This window comes from Trachypithecus francoisi, unplaced genomic scaffold (assembly GCF_009764315.1).
Source record: "Trachypithecus francoisi isolate TF-2019V2 unplaced genomic scaffold, Tfra_2.0 Lachesis_group1, whole genome shotgun sequence".
In the NCBI taxonomy this organism is placed as follows: Eukaryota; Metazoa; Chordata; class Mammalia; order Primates; family Cercopithecidae; genus Trachypithecus; species Trachypithecus francoisi.
The window spans coordinates 154,678,749-154,700,058 of record NW_022681454.1 but is presented as its reverse complement, the minus strand read 5'-3'; positions in this window follow the sequence as shown (position 1 = coordinate 154,700,058).

The window sequence follows — 21,310 nt, the reverse complement described above, 5'->3', positions numbered from 1 at the left end:
GATCTACTGGGCTTTTTCATTATTTCTGAGTGATAGCCACTACATTTTGCGCTAAATGATAACATGTTTTTAAGATATTCTGTGATGAGTAGAGTGCTTTTGAAGTGCTGGACTAAACTAAAAGTGTATCAAGATTTTAAATGCACATGAAGAGATACAGAAAGAGATAATAAGACAGTCATTAACTTGGACTCTTCACTGAATGACGTACCGTACATTATACTAAATGTTGTAAGAAATATGTTTTACACATTTTGTTACTTATTGGGCATACTTTTGTTTTGATTTGTTTAAACATTTTTGTAAGATATCTCAGAGCCCATTTGATAAGCAAAGGTAGAAATAAACGAATAGATTAATTAAATATTTACATAATTTTAATTCCCACTCAGTACTTGCTACATTGAAGGCAAATTACAAATAATTATTTTCTACTTATAAACATCAACCAAATATTTGGAGACTCAGATAAAATATACATTAAATAAAGGAAATTTATTAATAAAAAGTTTTTTCTTAAGTCACACAAAAGTGTTTTAATCTTAAACACTGAAAAGAGTATTGCCACTTATATCAGCAGAATTGAACTTTACTTCCATGATAAAATTATCTAACAATATAATGAAAGTTCTCAGCTTTTTACATATCCAGAATCATTCTATTGCAAATCTATAACTAGTATATATATGTACAATTTTTCTAAACATCAACAAAGTACCTTCATATTGAAAGTACTAATACCACTTTTCTGTAGGCATACTTAAGAATATATCAAAATATTGTGTTTTAAAAGTCTTCAGTTATATTCAGATTTTTAGTCTTATCAAGCATAATTTAATTTTGAAATTACATGCACATTTTAGTATTTAGCAATATGTAAGAAGGTAAGCAACTGTAATGATTTGTCATTTTCCAACACCATTTTGAAAAAAATTAAATTGCATAATAAAATATTTATAATATTTTATATTTTTTTATAATAAAATATTTATAATTTAAATGCATCAAACATCACTTAGTATATATGATACAACATGCTTTGAAATACTCTTATATTTTTTAAAGTTTTGAAAAGCCATCAAGATACAATATTGGGATGCTTTAAAATTGCTTTTCACAAATGTAATAAGAGGGTTTGTGTGTACAAGTATGTGACTAGGATGTTTAGAGAGAGTTAATAAAAGAATAAATTTAATTTTTTTTTTAGTCACTAATCTAATATATGGTCAACTTCAGAAGCTTGTGAAATAAATTCAATGTGTCTTTCTCTTTCTAGGAAACATATTTTTCTTTGCCTTCTCGCTTTCTTTTTGGAAGAATATTTTAAATTTTTTACGACATTTTCTTTTATATCTTTTTCTGCCAAATGCTATTAGTAATGCCTAGCTAAGTTTCCATTTTTTTCTATGATGATGTCACTATTTCTTCACACTTGAATTGGTAATTTTTAGTTTGCAATGTCTCTGCATGTATGGCCAGCTCTGTTTATTTCTAATTAATTATTTTCTAATTATTTTTATTTCTACATTTGTCTTTCACTTTATGGAAGAAGGGAATAGAAAATGTGTTGCTGTATTGATCACATATTAATTACTTGATAAATGTCCATTTATTTGTATTCTAATGAGCATATTAATAGCAGGGGTAGAAATTATTTACTGTCACCAAAATGACTTTGGATACATGTCTAGAACAATTTGTTAATAAATTATCAATTTTATAATTTTTATTGCCTATATGTGGCAAAGGCCTTATTACATGTAGCAATGAGGGAAGAGATGGAGCCTTTTCTGGCTATTGCATGGTTAGAAATTTGCTTGGAGAATGTGCTTTCCTATTTTTTAGAATTAATGGGAATCAATATTATCACTTTATAAAATTCAGATATTGGGTAAAGTGGGCTCCAAATTATATAAGAGAAAATAAAGAATGTAACTTCTTTATAACTAAATAATAGTCATAAATGGGTGTTTCTATCATGTGTTTCTCTGTCTGCTTCATGTGTATTTATTGATTATTCCAGACTGTTACCTTTTTCTTTTCCTTCTCACTATCAATATTATTCTTGGTCAGTAGGTGTCTTTGAAAAGGTGCTTATAATAAACCATCCCCTCTTCTGAAACAGAAAAACAAAATTAGTTTTTCTGTTGGCCACATATGTACCAAGGGCAAAACCGTTTACAAAGAATTGCCTAATGTAGTTTCAGTATGAATCTTCTTTCCGAAAGAAAATAAATATTTTAAGTTAATAAGGGAAGAAGAGCATTAACTAATAAAGTGGTTGTAACTCTTGTGCAAGTTTATTACTCTTTTATTCATTTGGCGCTAAGCTTTAAAATTCAGTTGTTTTAAATGATTCTCAGTTGGTCATATTTTCACTCTATTTTTCTGTAATATTTTGTTTTAAAAACTAAACCTATAGCAAATTTTAAAAGGTTTTACTGTGATCACTCTCATATTTAGCACCTAGAATCAACCTTTGCATTTTATTATACTTGTTTTTTCACATATCTATTCATCTACCCAATCTTCTATCAATGAATACAGTTTGCGTTGTATTTCAAAGAAAATTGCTGATAGTAGTTCAATTCCACCTTAAATTCAACATATATATTTAAAAATAGAGTTCAATATTTATTTATAGGTATTAAAGTTTACATTACGTGAAACACACAAATCTTTCTTTTACATTATCTTATTTTTGTCAGGTGCATATACTTTAATCCAGCTCTTCATCATTGTATAGAATATGAACAAATGTTCACATCAGTCTTTAATCTTTAACCCATTTCATTCCAGACACAACCATTATCATTATTTTTTCCACTGCCAATTAGGTTTGCCTGTTCCAAAATTTAATGTATTAATAAATGGAATTATACATAATGTATTCATTTGGGTAAGGTTTCTTTCACTCACCATAACATCTTTTCAGATTTACCTATATTGTTGTTATTCTAGTAGTTTCTTCCTTTTTAATTCATTGAAATGAGTAGTATTTCACTGTAAGAGTATACCACAATTTGTTGATCAAGTCCTGTTCATAGACACCTAAGTAGTTCCCAGTTTTGTGGATTATGAATAAAGATGTCATGAACACTCTATAAGTTTTGCGTGAAAAAAATCTTTTTTTGTTTCTGGTGAGTAAAATACCTGCAAGTGCAATTGTGTATGGTAGGGTGAATGTATTTTTCATAAGAAGTGTCTAGAGCTTTTTCCAATGAGATTTTACCATTTTACATTACCACTACCAATGCATGAGAGGTCTTCTTGCTCCAAAATATCAAGTCAGTCTTCTAATTGTAGTTCTTCTAGTGGATATATATGATTATACCCTGTTTTAAACACATGTTTCAGAATCTTTGTGAATTTGGATTTAAATTCATAACATAAATATGTTATTTGGATTTAAATACATAACATAAATATGTTATTATATTTTTGTCTAAATATGGAACACCTTTTAAACTAATATATCAGTTCTATTTTTATTAATTTCTCTAGAAATTAGCATTCTACAAATTTTAATCCCTCATATTATTTCTTAAGTAAATATTTGTGTATTCTGCTCATATGTTTACCACTTACCTTCTTATTTTTGCAACATCTCAAAACTTATGTCAGAAATTACTTTGTTTTTTTAGATTAGACTTCTAGATTTAAAATTTTCATTAGTGGGATTAATTTTTCTCTCTCTTTTTCTCTCTTATAATCCATAAAGATAAAAGATCATGTAATCACGACATAAAAATATTATATGTGAAATAGAAAAATCACAACAATAGTTGGAGATTGTAACATTTCTGTCTCAACAATTGGTAGAAAAAGTAGTCAAAAAGAGTAATTCTACAGATCTTAATACTAACAACCAACTTTACCTACTGACTTTTATAAACCATTACATCCAACACCTTAAAAAATACACATTCTTTTTAGTGCACATTGCTATTTATGAATATAAATAATATATTGAGCCATAACTGGACCATACCTAAGTTACATAGTTCTAATTAACTTTTGGGTAAGCAGATGTCACAAATGGCTTATAAGCTATACTGAAACAAATAGAATACATAAAGAACATAAAATTCATGAGTTGCATCTAAATTATCCTTTAAGGGTGCATTGATAGCCTTATGTTCTTTTATCAGATAAAAACTTGAAAACCAGAGATTTTTATTTCATCTTGTAAAGGTAGAAACAAAAAGGGAAATTAAACCAAAGTAAGTAGAAGTAACTAAAAAATTGAATATAAAAACAGAAATCATGGATAGTAGAGAGATGAGGAGAATAAACAAAACTGATACTTTAAAAAGGTTGGTTAACATCATGACCCTTAAATATGACTAATAGAGAAGAAGAGAAAGAACAGAAAACACTAAAATCAAAGATTAAAGATGGAATATCACCAAATATTCTACAGACATTGAAAGAATACATTTATGCCAATTTTTGAATAACTGTATGCTAATTACTTCAACAACTAGATGACATGGATAAATTTCTCAGTAAAGCACAACTTATTCATACTGACACAAATATAAATAGAAATTCTAAGTAGTCACATGTATATTTAATAAATTAAATTTGTATTACAAAATATCCCTACACACAACAAAATAACCCAAGACCAAGATATTTCACTGTTGAATTCTGCCAAATGTTTAAGGAAGTAACACTTTTAATCTCACACAATCACCATTAGGATACTGGAACATTTTCCAAATAATTTCATGAACCCAATACAAAACTGATACCAACACCTGACAGAAACTGCAAGAAAAAATTTCCAGAGAATCATCCCCTGTAAATGTAGATGTAAAAGTCCTACGAAATTATTAATGCAAAGAATTTGGCAACATATTTCTGACAAATCACAAATTAATTTGTATCCCAGAAATAGAAGATTGGTTACATCCATTTAATATGCCATAGTAAAACAACATATAACACGAGTCATATGATAACCTCAACAATGAAGAAAAATGTGTTTGACCAAATTCAACACACTTTCATAGCCAACAATGTCAGGAAATTTGAGAAAGATGAGCACTACCTAAAGTCGATATAGAGCTGTCACATAAAACCTCAGCTAATAATATACTTAATGATGAAATATTAAACAAGACAAAGATGCCTTTTCATACTACTTCTGTTCAATACTATATTGGGATGGTGGAGAAAAAAGAAAAAAAGCGCTGTTTTGGAACAAAAAAATTGCAATAGTAAATTTTAAAATAAAAATGATATTGATTGGAAAGAAGTAAACCTTTCTGTAAGTGAATTCAATATGGATGTGATAAGAAAATTGAAATTGAAAACTAATAGAGCACAATTTCTATTGCATTTTATTTATCATAATTATACAATCATATTCAAACTTACTCCTTTTTTTACCTGAATAAAATTTAGTTGAAAATATATTGAATATTTATTGGTTACTATAACTATAAAATTAATTTTAGGCATATTTAATCCTTTCATTCCATATTATATAAGAGCCTGTTTAAAATACCATTATTCATATTGCGTAACCGAAAAGAACATAACATTTTTAGGGTAAAATTAAATATAATGCACAATGGGAAATAAATATAAAAACAGAACATTCAATTAATACAGTTTATGCTTATAAACTTTTCAGAAGATGTATCTTTACTTTTCATATCCTTTGTGTATATTTAGCTTGAAGAGTTAAATCATAAGAATGAGCTAAAGCTTTCATAATATTTGAAGTTTGTGAAAAGAGACAGGGAAACATATATAATTCCCATCATAATGACAACATGGATTACAGGAAGCAATGTAAAGATGTAAAGAATTTATCTTTGCTATATTCAAGTTGAGTCAATGTCAGAATGCCTAATTTGGGAATCTTACAAATAATGATTTAAGAATAATTTGAGGCCGGGCGTGGTGGCTCACACCTATAATCCCAGCACTTTGGGAGGCCGAGGCAGGCGGATCACGAGGTCAGGAGATCGAGACCATCCTGGCTAACATGGTGAAACCCCGTCTCTACCGAAAATACAAAAAATTAGCCGGGCGAGGTGGCAGGCGCTTGTAGTCCCAGCTACTCGGGAGGCTGAGGCAGGAGAACCGCGTGAACCCGGGAGGCGGAGCTTGCAGTGAGCCGAGATCATGCCACTGCACTCCAGCCTGGGAGACAGAGCGAGACTCCGTCTCAAAAAAAATAAATAAATAAAAAAGAATAATTTGAATAATAAGATAATTTATTAAATAGAAATAACTCTCTCTAGTCCTATACTTCATGGGATTTAGAAGATAGCTACTACAGTGAACTCACAATTGATAAGATGTTATAGGCAAAATAATTGTTAATTTTCTTGAAATCATGATTCAGATGTTGTTTATGTATATTGACCAAAGTAAGATTTAAGTGTGACACAATGAATAAATGATACGTGCAGAATATTTTATACTTTTTTCATTAGTAACAACAGAGACTTTTCAGGTATCTAGCTCCCAAGAGTTAATTGAAAATGCTTATAGATTCATTTTGTTCTTTAACGTCTGTAAATTAGAAAGAAACATTTTACTCTTGTCAATCTTCACTTGAAATATCCTCTTTTTTAAAAAAACTTAAGCATAGAGATTGCAAATCGCATTTGAAAATATCTGCAGTTGCCAAAAAGATAAAGAGAAATAATTCTGTATATAATTAAATGTTGTGTTGTACTTGCGGAAGGTTGAAGGATACTATACTGTGAACTTGCATGGATATGAAATTGAATATGAATGGTATTGTTAAAAACATGACACATGTTTGATACCTAATTACTTAATTCCTAGTTGCCTCTTTTCATTAAGGCAAAGGGTGTATATTTGTGTGGGTTCCAAAATAAGTTTATATTGATATGTAATTTGAAAGCGACCAAAGAGCTATGTAGGTTAACGTTAGAGAAATATGCCTATGGACCAAAAGTAGACAATAGTACATAGGAACTGAAACGATAGGATTAATTGTCTCCAGATCTAGAAGCAAAACAAACAGGGAGGGTTCTGATTCCAATATAGTAATTGATATTAAAAGGTCCACATATGTTTTAAGCAACTGAAGTGAGGTTCAATGCACGAATCTCTTGTATAAAATAGTAGTTGCTTGTTGATAAATTAAAGCCCCTCAATGTTAAAAAGCTGCATATGTTTAATAGCACACACAGAAGAAGAAATAGGCAACAGAGAGAAAATGTGGGCAGAGTCTCACAAGTAGCCACTGACTGGACATGCAATATGCAATATATCACCAAGAAAACAAACTCACATTAGCAACATCAGGCAGGGAAGAAAAGATAAAACTTGGTAGGCATGGATATTAAGTCCAGAGAGAAAGAGAACTAAATTCTTGTATTAATGAACCTGAAAACTGAGGTTTAAAATGCAGGAGGACAATAGTACTAATAGTGTCAAAAATATTCAACAATCAGGAGATAAATTCTCTTTTAATTAAATGCAAGTTACAGAGCCATCTCCATATAAGAATCAGATAGAAACAGTGAGCATTTCTTTGGCAATGCAATAATTTATTTTTAAATAATTTCTTGCAAGAATATAAAAGTGCCCATTTCAGGGCACTTGGGAATAAATGGAGGAAGAGGGATGAGTAGAAGCAAGATTTCACACAACTTTCTGAATGCTTCCAATATTTTAACATTACTTTAACCTAATGTTAAAAATAAATTGAATATAGTAGGTCCAGAAACTAATATTCACAGTAGGAATTGAAAGTTTTCCTTAGTATAAGAGTTGAAATCTTAGAGAAAAGGATAAATATGTATATAATGACAAAACACATTCATAACTAATTGCTCATCAATATGGAACTGGGGAAAATTGGAGGTTCAGAGATTTGACAGTGTATTCTCAAGAGAACCATTATAAGGCATTTCAAAAGAAGAAAAGGGGGAAATCTCAGAAAGAAAAGTGAAATCATTCTCTGAGACATTTATTTGCTAAAGAAACTTTTTCATGTGTTTTTATCTTATAAAGGTGTTAATATTTTCCCTGACAACTGCCTTGTCCCTTTCTTTCATGATTAGGAGAACAACATGAAAGGTACCTGATAGGTTCCTGAAAATTATGTCAGATTTCCTGGAAAAAGACTAGTATTATTTTCAATATAGAATACTTAGTATAGTATTAGAAGAAACACAAATCCAAACATTTAGGTGGGAGATCAGTAGGTTATATATGTATCCTGAGGGGCATCTATTACTTAGAAGCATGAAGTGTGTCTCAGGGAAGACGAATCTTTCTTTGGGGAAGGAAGGTAGAACAACAATAAATGGATTCCATGGAGGGGAGAGATATTAAACGGATAAATGATACCTCTTGGGTAGAATTATACAACTTAGGAGGAGAGGATAGAAAAGATTTGTTTGAAAACTGAATGTTTCTATCAACGTGAGAATTGTAGAATTCCTAGGTTTCACTATGAGGGATGCTCAATGAAAAATATGGAGAAAAATTTTAGCAAAACAAATGCCTGTGCCTAAAGGCAGGAGAGAAAAATAAAAGGACACAGATTTTGGGCCATAGCAAAGGAATGCTCGTAGGAAACAGTTAACATTTTAATAACTTTAAAAGGCTCTCTTACAGATATAGTTGAAAAATAAATGGGAAGTGGAACATAAGTGAAATATGTCACTGCTGAATAAAAATAAAGGATAGAAATGAATGCCTCTGATATTGTTGAAGTAGCACAAGTTGCTCGCTTATGGTAAATTTTAAAGATGAAGTAAAACAAGGTCTTAAGAATAGACCTTGGCAAAGCAGTCGTACTCTGGGGCACAGGCACTAAAGAAGTTAAGAACACTTTCTATTTCAAATCACTTAAGGCAGATATGAACACAAAGGGATAAAATATTTTTCTTGAAAGAAACGTCATAGGTAAAAAAATGCAAAGCATGAATCTCAATGGTACAATGGTAAAAATTGTCTAGGGAACCCTATGGATAGAGAAATTCAGAGACAATGAAGTCAAGACAGAGAACAATGTACAAACCCTCTTTAGAAAGTTTCCTGCTTAAAGCTGGGGTGCATTGTTCACAGAGAAGTGAAGGCTGTGCCTGATAGAGTGCACGACCTCTGTTTAGTTATAGCTTTCTAGGTATACGAGATAAGTACAAATTAAGCATATTATGCAGTTGAAAATTCACATTGACAACCTCACAGTCACTCCCCTCTCTTTCTCTCTTTCTAAACAGAACCCTAATTTCATTTGTCCATCTCCTGATGAAGATGAGTTTCAAGAGGAGACTCACTATTCTAAGCTAACCATTGTAAATCCATTCTCATTTTGTGACGATAATTTAGGAGCACCAAAAATATAAACCACCTCTAGCCAATGAGACATAAGCAAGATCATCTGAAATGAACTTCTGGAAAATTTTCCTCAATCTCAGAAGGAGATTTATTCCCTCCCCCTCACCAGAATTTCCAAGGCTTTACACCTTAATGAAACTGTCACAAGTCCCCAAGGGGAACCAACTGCTACTTCTAATGGGGAGGAATGCTTGCATCTATAGGTTCCATTAGGTGCCTGCTGTGTGCCAAATGTTTTTCTGTGCATTTCACATGCATTTTTAACACTTAACCTCCATATCCTTAGGACTATCTCTACAAATGTAGATGCTTAAGAAAATTACCTTTTACACAGAGTTTGCTAAACAGAGGGTGGAAATCAGACAGCTTGAACTTAAGAATAGAGTAAAATGGATATTAAGATACTTGAAATATTGATTAGGAATATGTATCGTGTCAAATTCTGGGGTAAAAGAGAAATATAAGTCGAAATTTCCAACTTTTTTCTATTTTTAAAACTTGAATTAATAATCTGGGGTAGTAAGTTTCTTTGTTGCTGTTAAAAAATAAAAAGAAACTCTATCAGTTGCACTCACATGAAGCAAAGATTCTCTGTAGTCCAGAAAACTTTTGGAAGAGCTTCTAGAAGCTGCACAAATCAAAACTGCTTTGAGGTCTTTGCTACTTACATAAAGGGGAGACACATTTACCTTTAACAGAAATGGGCTTCGTGGAGAGGAAAAGGATGGAGAGAAAATTGTCAGATAAGCATTATTCGCCCCTCTTGGACTCCCAGACTGATTTTGAGCCTTTATTGTCATTTTGATGTCTGCAATCAAAATATAGGGAGTTTTCCAAAATCCCTAATAAAATATCAAATATTTGATATCATTCCTTCCCCAAGGGTAACAAATATTTTCAATATTTGACATTGTGCAGTTAAACATGTTGCTGCCTTATGTAGAAAAGTGCGTTGAATACTTCTGTCACTGTTTTAGAATTGTTTCCCCTTCTTCCATTTGCTGTAATTGATCTCTATAATTCTGGTATGTATTTGACCATAGACTAGTGATCATACCACCTACGTCTTTTGTAACATTCAATCCTTCAGAATGTAACAATGGGAAATAACACAGATGTTGATTGGACACAGAGAGATTTGAAGGAAACTCCCAAATTAGAGTGAAAGTTGCAATCTGTCCACTGTGAACAAGCGTCATATTTTCTGCTCCCCATATCATAACACAGAGGCCTATGTGAAGTACATAGACTAAAATTAGTTCAAGCTAAAGGGATTTATTTTTACCGATAAAATTGTATTGCTCGAAAATGCATAACTCTGATACAGATTTGAGATGCTGCAGGGCCCACCTCTCAGGAGCCTTTTTTGTTACTTGCAATGATAGAATCTCCTTATATATTGGCAGAGTGTTGTGCCAAGGCATCTTTCTAGTTTACTTCAGGAACCTCAAGAAGTAACAAACGGTGGAGAAAAAATATTGACATTAGGAGAATAAAGACCAGAAACTTTTTCCTTGTTGTTGTTGATGATGTTACTTGTTTGTTTTCTATTAGAGACGTTGACTAAAACACTGCTCAGAGTGAAATCCCAAAGCTGAAAGAACATTTAATGAGAGAATTTTAATATGTACACCGTGGCTTGGGTGGAAAAATATCAAAAATGGTTAGCAAAATGTTTTCTCTGGATACGAAAAGAATAGAGAATTATTCTGACACTTAGGATTGAGATATCTGGGAATAGCACTTTTGCTGTAGACCACAGGTTCCCAAACTTTTGCAGCTAGCAGAGCCCTTATTCTGGCCTGATTTTTTAAATGATTCCTCTCCGTAAAATAAATACTAATCAATTTCATTTATTAAGTGGTTAACCTAAACAGTACAACCATTTTAAAACAATACCTATAAATTGTAAGAAAATATTTTATTTCATCATTAAAAAACCACAATGTCGTATAAGATGGATATGTTTACCTTTTGCACACTTTATAGCCTCTGGAATTTTGGAATTAGATTGGACACCAGTATCCCAAAAATCTGTTTTGTGGTAGCTTTCCTCAGTACATGATTTTTATTATAGCAATTTCTGAAAACACAGATTTGCAAAGACATGATGCCATTGAAAGGAATTCAATGTTCATTAGTATTGAACTGTGAAGTATCATGTGATGTATGATGTTTAGTAACTCTGTTGAGTGTTGCTGTGTTTTTCTTGAAAATATAAAATGCAATGCATTATTCCATGGGAACTGGGTGAATTCACTGTTGCAACCTGAGCACCTCAGCACACATTCTGGGAACTTCTAGCACAGGCATTGCTATTAACACTCTGGATATAAACCAACACAGCTAACTCTTCATCCAGAAATGTTCAACTGTCATTAATACCAATGCCTTGCCACAATAGATATAATATATATAAATATAAAATTGAAACAAATAATTATACTTTTAATTTTAAATTAATTATAATGAATCTGGTGACTTAGTATGTGGTTATTAGTTTTAACCTTATAAGAATAAATCACATTAGTAATTAAACTTCTAAAAATAAATTTCCTGGATTATGTTTATTTATTTACACATCCCTTGTATCATATGATATGCCAATTCTTTATTAGAATAATTTTCAAATTCTATTAAATGTTAATATCTTCAGTACATCTAGAGCTTGCCTTGTGTACACATATACACAAATATATACATATTTTGTTAGATGGCTAAGTTTCTTGAAAATTAACAGTCTACTGTATGATTACTACATGGTATATTAATTTTTAAAATAAACACATTTAATGCTTGCTGTGTGCCAAGGAATATTCTAAATGTTAATTTGTTGCTGCCTCATAATAACCTTATAAGTTACTGTAATTTACATTGTTAAGCAGAAATCTAGTAAAGCTATACCTTTTTATAAGATGCAAAGATGATAACTAACAATTACTTATTTTTTGCTAGATGTGAGAAGCTGTCTTAAATGCTTTAAATATATTAAATACTTTAATATTTACAATTATAACCATGCACCACATAATGACATTTCTGTCAAAGAAGGGTGGCATATACAACAGTGGTCCCATAAGATTATAATGGATTCGAAAATTTCCCACCACCTAGTGATGTCATTGGTGTCATAGTATCATAGTGCAAGGCATTACTCACGTGTCTGTGGTGAAATAAACAAGCCTATTGTACTTCCAATAAATGTACAGCACATACACTTATGTACAGTACAAAATACTTGATCATGATAATATGTGACAGTATTACTGGTTTATGTTTTTATTTTATGTTTAATCATTTTTTAGAGTGTACACCTTCCACTTATTAAAAAATAGCTAAAAATAGTCTCAGGCGGGTCCCTCAGGAGGTATTCCAAAAGAAGACATTGTTATCACAAAAGATGACAGCTCCATGTGTCCTTGAAGGCTTTCCAATGGGAGAAGACGTGGAGGTGGAAGACAGTGACACTGATGAACTTGACCCTGTGTAGGCCTATGCTAATATGGATGTTTGTATCTTAGTTGTTAACACAAAGGTTAAAAATTAAAAAAAAAAAAAAAACAAATACAGATAGAAAGAGCTTATAGAAAAGATACAAATAAAATATTTTTGTATAACTGAATAATGTGTGTTCTACTTAAGTGTTACTACAAAAAAGTCAGAAAGTTAAGAAGATTAAAAAGTTTGGCCAGGTGCAGTGGCTCACGCCTGTAATCTCAGCACTTTGGGAGGCCGAGGTGGGTAGCTCAGCTGAGGTCAGGAGTTCGAGACCAGCCTGGCCAAGATGGTGAAATCCCATATCTAGTAAGAATACAAAAAATTAGCTGGACATGGTAGCACTTGCCTGTAATAGCAGCTACTTGGAAGGCTGAGACAGGAGAGTCACTTGAACCTAGGAGGTGGAGGTTGCCGTGATCTGAGATCGTGCCATTGCACTCCAGCATAGGTGATAGAGGAGACTTGGTCTCAAAAAAAACAAAAAACAGAAGTTATAAAGTAAATGTTACAGTAAGCTAAGATCAGTTTATTAAATAATTTAAAATACTTGTACAAGTTTAGTGTAGCATAAAAGCATACAATGTATTATGTCTACAGTATTGTAATGCCCTAGCTCTTCATATTCACCACTTGCTCACTGACTCACCCAGAGCAACTTTCAATCCCGTAAGCTCCATTCATGGTAAGTGCCCTACACAGATGTGCAGTTTTTTTATCTTTTATATCATGCTTTTACTATACCTTTTTCGTGTTTTGATTTATTTAGATACATAAATATTTAACATTGTGTTATAATTGCATACAGCATTTAATACAGTAACATGCTATACAGGGTTGTAACTTCAGAGCAATAGGATATGCCTGATAGCTTAGATGTGTAGTAGGCTACACCATCTAGGTTTATATGAGTACGCCCTATGATGTTTGTACTATGACAAATTTGCTTTAAGACCTATTTCTCAGAGCTTATCCCTGCCCTTAAACAACACATGACTGTACATTAGGAAACTGAAATAGATTAATTCTGTGCCTTAGGCCACAAAACCATCTAGTGATAAAGAAAAATAAAATCAAGTAGAAAGAGAGAGAAAGGGAGGAGGAGAGAGAAAAGGAGAGGATAAGAGAGGAAGGAGAAGTAGGAGCAGCAGGAGGAGAAAGATTTGTGGCGGTTTGTACAAATGCATCTAATTTTAAATATTAGAAAAAATCAAGGTCACATACACTGATAACAAAAAAGATAAATTCACTTTTTAATTATTTCACTTAACCATTTGATTACTACTTCTAGTAAAGCATGGAGTCCTTATTCAATTTAATTATGAGATTGTCCATTCTTAATTTATTGCCTGCTTTTATTTGTTGTATTTGTTTTTTCATGAAGTAATTTTTAAGAGGCTATGCTTATTAGGCATGGTGAAAGTTTGGTTTATATGTATTATTTTATTTATTAAATTCTAAGATCAATTGTGTGAATTATTATCCCCATTTTATCTTTCACAGGTTAATTAAGTATTTTTTCCAAATAATTGTTGCTTTGCATTGTCCGAAAAAGCAGAGCAAATTCTTTAAGATCCCAAAGCTCAAATTTTATCCACTACAAGATATACAATACAATTTAAATTACTTTATAGAGTAATACTTTTTGTTTGTTTGCTTATTTGTTTTGAAATTACTAGAATGTATTTGTAATTGGCTATTTTATTCTAAGAATACAGTTATAATTTTCAGTCCTAAAAAAATAGAATTAAAGGGTCGAAGTAACCCTGGTGAGATCATCTAATGTGTCTTCTACCTTTTAAAAAGGATTCTAACAGATTTTAATATGTGACTATTCATCATACTTTCAGAATCTACAGGGAAAGAGCAGGCACACCTTTCTTCAAATTGCTCTGTCATTTTTTAAAACACCACTTACATTCCAAAAACATATGTTCACTTTCAAACAAATCTCTCTCACTTAATTTTAGCTCTTTTCCTATTTTGCTTTTCAAGGACTTGAAGAGAGAATCTCTAAGTCATGTCTCTTCATATGTAGGACAAGTGTTTCCTTTTAACAGGTTAAGAATTTTTCCATTTCAAAACTTTTCCTCATAAATCTTTTGTTCTAACTTTTTAATCTACTCTGTATCACCATTTTTAGATTTATAATATCAGAAACCAACTAGAAAATTACCAAACAACGTCTAAGTGTAATGGGAGGATATTAAGATTTCTGCATAATAGTTATATACCCAATGTGCTGTGCTCTCTCGCTCTCTCTCTTACTTTCATGTTTTCTCTATGTTTTTTGAACATAGGTGGGTTTTCTCTACAAGTATTTATGTAGTACATGACAACGATAAATAATTTACTCAGTTTGAATTATAATTTTAAATTTACAGTAATAGTAACAATACCGGCCAGAATAACGAGCCATCTATTTGGTTGCTCTTTTATGTGACATATGCATATGTTAGTTACTCTATACATATTTATTTCTCATATAAACTCTGCAAATCTCTGTTATTATCCCAATATTAACTAGGTAGGAAACGAGATTAAGAGAGGACAATAAAATTGCCCATGATTGCACAGTTACTAATGCAGCCTGGATTTGAACCCCTTGTATCTATGAATTTAATTTCCTTGAAATAGCCATGTACTCAGAAGAGTACTCAGAATCTTTGCTTCCTGTAATGGTGGATAAAACAATGTATAATATAGGTCAGTGTTCTCCTTGAGAACAACCAAGCTCATTCGAAAATGTATTTTAATCTTCTTGAAAATAACAAAGATCTAACCATACAATGAAGAATTTCTAGGCCATGATTTGAGGAATAAATCAAGCAAGCAACAAACCAAAAAAAAGTCATACTAATAACCAAGGATTCTGAAAGCATTTATAATCAAGGAAGAAAGACCTACAAATGAATCTGTTTTTAGTCTATGGAACTTGACAAAAAATGGATATGAAACCTTTTGTGATTCTGATGAACCATTCAGTATGTTAACCTAGGATCCAAAGATCTTTGTCATAAGTTAAGGTTTAACTGGATTAAAGCAGGCTGCCATGCATTAAAGCCTGACTTTATATGGTCTTTTAAGGCTTCAGCTGAGAAAACAAATCCCAAACTTACATTAATATGATCAAAGATTGCATTGAATATAAGTAAAGGATATCACCTTTGAAAGAAGATATAATCACACAACAGTGAAATAAGCAAGGATGATTAAATGTATTTTTTATACAAGGTCTAATATGGAGTACAAATGACTAGACATAAAAGGAAACAAGACACTGTAGTTAAGAACGAGCAGAATCCACAAATTGAAATATTTTCCCAAGGACTATTTGGAAATACTGACCACAGCCTACAAATGCAAATTACGATTACTATGCAGTAAGAAATAAAAGGCACGTTTTCATACTTTCACTAGACTTGAAAACAATAAAACCATTTTAAAAGGAATAAAATATTTTAAAAATAAGCCAATGCACACCAAAACACAATAACCAAAATTAAAAACTGAATGGATGTGTTTCATGGAGTTTAGGCAGGGCTGAATGGAAAACTGGTAAACTTAAAGACAGAGCACATACAACTATCTACACTGCAGCATAGAGAGAAAACAAACATAGATTTGCCATAAAGCAAGTTTCAAAAATTTCAAAGGACTAAGAGCATAACAAATGTTCTTGCTATGTACATTGTAACTAAGTTGAAGATACTTATATTCTTAAAAATTAAGAAAACAATTTAGAAACACTATGTGGATTCAATAAAAACCTAATAGAAATAGGAAAATATTATCGTTTAAAATACTATTTCGAAGAAGTTAAAAGAGGGTTTATGAACTCAATTATGAAAGTAGAAAAAAATTATTTAGAAAACCTCACAATGAGATTAGAAGACAGAACAATTATAGACTATTTTATATCAGTGATCAGCCAACTTTTTGTTTAAAGGGCCAGAAAGTAAACATTTTAAACTTTCTAGGCCTGTGATCTTCATTGAAACTATTAGAATATGCAGCTGTTTCCTGAAAACAGACACAGACAATACATAAGCTAAAGAGTGCAATTGTGTTGCAATAAACTTCCATTACAAAAGTATGTGGTTGTGGTGGGCTGAATTAGAACCAAGTGGCCTAAATTAATGATTTTTGGACTTGAAGGTTTGAATAGCTATCAATCATTATGGGAGAGATTTTAGCGGGTGGAGTATTAAGAATTCAGTACTTGACATGTTAGGCGTGAGATGATGATTTAACATCTTAATAGAGATATTGAGAATGACCTTTGGTAAAATATTATGCAATTCATGAGAGAGATTTGGCTGGATATATAAATTTGAAGTCATGAGTATTAAAATATGAGACCATGCTGGAAAGTATGCAGCTAAACAGCTAATCTTCCCTTCATTCAGTTTCCTCTTACTAAGGAAAATAAAGGAGGCAAATTACTTGGTAAATGTCCTTATAAATATGATAATGATAATTTTCCTGAAAAATAAACAAATGATTTTGCTAGCTGAAGGCTCTACCTGTGATTGATGTTAAAAGGATATACCTGATTTAGAATTAATTACAGTAAACCTGTCATCTATGAATTTTGTGGGAGGCCCATGGGATATGCCATATAAATCATTTAATAATCTGAATATAAATGATTTAATGTATTGACCACAATTGAGTAAATAATCTGAAACTCACACACCACTTAGAGACCACTTGTGTTAATTTTTTAATTAGCTCAGAGCGGGTCAAGTGTGGAATAAAAGAACCATTGGAATTGTGTTGATAGTCCTAGAGGTCTTCCTACTTCATTTGTGCCTCAATATTTATTAGTTACCCTGATACTGGGTAGTATTTCTCTTTCATATGAGCCTAGTTAATAATATGATCCTGTGTATTCTTTATAATATCATTACGTATGATAAGATTAATACAAGGGTAAGTTTAGACAGAGAAGAGAACCAAGAATTGATATCCCAAAAGTACTACCATAGTAAATGTCAGACAGAAGAGAGGTAATAGGAAAAGAGGACTGATATGGAATAATCAATAAGGTAGAAGGAAAATTAACAGTTATGCTAAGTTAGAAGCCAAGTAAAGAGAATGTATCAAGGAGGTGAGAATATTGACTGTGTCAAATGTCACACATAGTTATTGCAATTTACCATAACCTATAAAGTACTTTGGTGACCTTGGGAAAAGCAACTTTGGTAAAATGGCCAGAGTAAATGCTCAATTTAAGACATAATGTGAGAGACTTATTTGAAGACAGTGAGCATAGACAATTATTTCACATGGAGTTTTGCTACAAAGAGGAGGAAGTTTATTAGAGTTGTGGGTCAAAAAGTTTTATTTAAGATAGGAAAGCGTGTTTAAATACGTTTCTATGATGACTGATATAATCTATTAGAGAGGGAAATTTTAGTAATATAAAAAAGCAAGTAGAGAAATGTTACAGCAACATCTGTGTAAGGAAGACAAAGGAAATTTAGGACATAGACTGAGTAATTGGCATTACATAGGTAAATGAAGATTTCATTTCTCATGAAGGGCAGAAAGTTACTTTATACTAATATGGATAATGGTTATGAATAGGTGTAGTGGTGACAGTCAGTCAACATTCTCTTGCGATTGCCTCAATTTACCAAGGGAAGTAAGAACAATAGGCATTATATGAGGGTAAAGGAGGTAGAAAATGTTGGAAATTTTAGGAAAGAAAAGGCAGTGTAAGATAACATCTAGAACAACAGGAGAGCAAATAGTATAGCTTGGTTGTCTCGCAGCCCAAGAACCCACTTTTGTTTTTTGGTCATATATTTAAACCTTTATGTGCATTTTGTATAGTCGCAATCAGCAGTGCATAGTTGCAAGATAAGAGAGATAAGAGATTGAATTAAACCATGATGTTATTCTGTCAAAAAATGAAAGCATAAGCTAAGTCCCTGGAATTCAACAATAGTTACGAGGGAGTAGTAATAATGATTGCATATGGAATTGAAGTAGGATGACAAGGATGGAGAGCACCTCCAGTAGTGCAGGACCATGGAAATGTGGAATGGACAATAGTTTGGAAGTTCTAGTTGAATTAGGGGACACTGGAACTAACTTAGAAAGAAGGAGGTGGTATTAGGAAGTATTATGCATGAAATGGTGATTCCATAAAAGCATTACAGTTATTAGTAATGACAGCACCTCAGGGACGACTCTGGTGTTGAATGGAGGAATTTAGGGGACTTAATTCTAGTTGTTTTGAATATTATCTACACATAAACTGAAATAGATAATAACTAATATTAGCATTAGACATAGTACTTTGATCAGTTTGACTCTTCCAGAAATTCCAGTGAATGATCAGTTATTCATAGATGGAATGATAGATGATAGTAGTGAGTTATATAATCTGATGACAGGAGAATGAAAAATGGAGTTTTTAAGGATGGGCAGAAGTAAAATGATCTGAAAGGATTAATTAGGAGCAAAGAGAATGCCTGTGTTCAGGCTCAGAGTCAAAAATGCTATGACATAAAAAGCAACCACAACAGGAATATGCAGGTATCTTCTCTCTCTGGAAAAAGCCAGGTGAATGAAATAGTGGAAAGAAGATTGAGGATCATTTTGCAGATAATGGACTATGAATTCCAAAAGACACGGTGAAATATTTCACAAGGTAGGACGTGAGAAAGGAGGAAAAAATAAGGGATAAATACACACATCAGAAAAACATTAAAATGGACCAGCACGGTGGCTCACACCTGTAACCCCAGCACTTTGGGAGGCCTAGATGGGCAGATCATTTGAAGTCAGGAGTTCAAGACCAGCTTGGCCAACATGGTGAAACCCCGTTTTTACTAAAAGTACAAAAAGAATTAGCTGGGCATGGTGGCACATACCTTTAATCCCAGCTACTTGGGAGGTTGAGGCAGGAGAATCACTCCAATTTGGGAGACGGAGGTTTCAGTGAGCCACTGCAATCCAGTCTGGGTGACAGAGCGAGCCTCTGTCTCAAAAAACAAAATAAAATAAAATATACAAAAATTAGCCAGGCATGGTGGCAGGTGCCTGTAAACACAGCTACTTGGGAGGCTGAGGCAGGAGAACCACTTGAACCTGCGAGGTGGAGGTTGCAGTGAGCCGAGATTGTGTCACCACACTGCAACCTGGGCACAGAGCGAAACTCTGTCTCAAAAAAAAAAAAAGGAAAAACATTAAAATGTCTTATATAACTATTTTTGGTGATAGTGTGGAGCAACGGAAACACTGCTGTTAGGAGTTTAAATTGGTATAGCCACTTTAGAAAACAGCTGGATGCTCTCTGGTCATCTAATAAGGTTGGTTATAGAAATAACTCATGTGCCAGTGATTCCATTTCTAAGTATATGCCCTAAAAATGCATGCATATGTGCACCAAAAGGCATGTGAAAAATATAGCAGCATTGTCTACCATTTCCCCAATCCAAAAAATTTCCATGTATCTATCAAGAGTTGAAATAATAAATTATTTGTGGTGCACTAATATATAGAATAATGTATAGCACGTAAAAAGTACAATGAGAGCTGCAAGCAATTGGTATAAAACTAGCAAATATAATATTAAGTGAAAGAAGTCAGACACAAAATAATATGTACTGTTTGATTTCTATTCATATATCATTAAATTCTAGAAAAAAGTCTATGCTCTTTAGGGATACATTGAAACTTGATAAAACTATAACAAAGACATGAAAGTGATTGTCAAAAATGTTAGAATAATGATTAATTCTTGTAGACAATTAGAGGGTTGTCAGTGAGAAAGGTCATTTGAGTGGCTTCTGGGTTGCTGACAATATTCCATTTCTTGACTTACTTGGTAATTCCAAAGGAATTTCTTTCATAATCATTCCTTTTACTGAAAATGCATTATGTGCTTTTCTACATGTCTGACATTTTACAATAAAATTAAACATATGAAATAGTGCTGAAATTGGGGGCCAGTGTTTTAATCCTAATTTGGTAGTTTCTTTTGAGTGTAACTTGGGTAATATCACTTAAAATTTTATCTCTTCTTCTCATTTTCTCTTTTGAAAATGTGTAGATGGGAAATTGAAATCTCCATCTCTCAGTCTCATTGTCTTACTGTGTGTAATTTATACTGACACTATTCTCATTTCACCTCATATTCATTCATTCATTCATTCATTCAAGAAATATGTGTTGAACATCTATTGTTAGCCATTATTTTAAGCACTGGGTGAAAAGTGATACCTAAACACAATCTGGGAATGGTAATATTTTTTAAAGTGTGTATTTACACTCACATACAAAATACAAGAATAATGTAAATCTAAATCTACCTTTCTTGACTAGGAGGCTCAGGTAAGCAGACAGTTCAGCTGCTGTATGTATGCCATGAGCAGAGTACATCATGCTAGACAGCTAGATAACCCAGATACTTGTTATTTGTTTTCCTTGGAGAGGGAAAGAGAGAGAGAAGTAT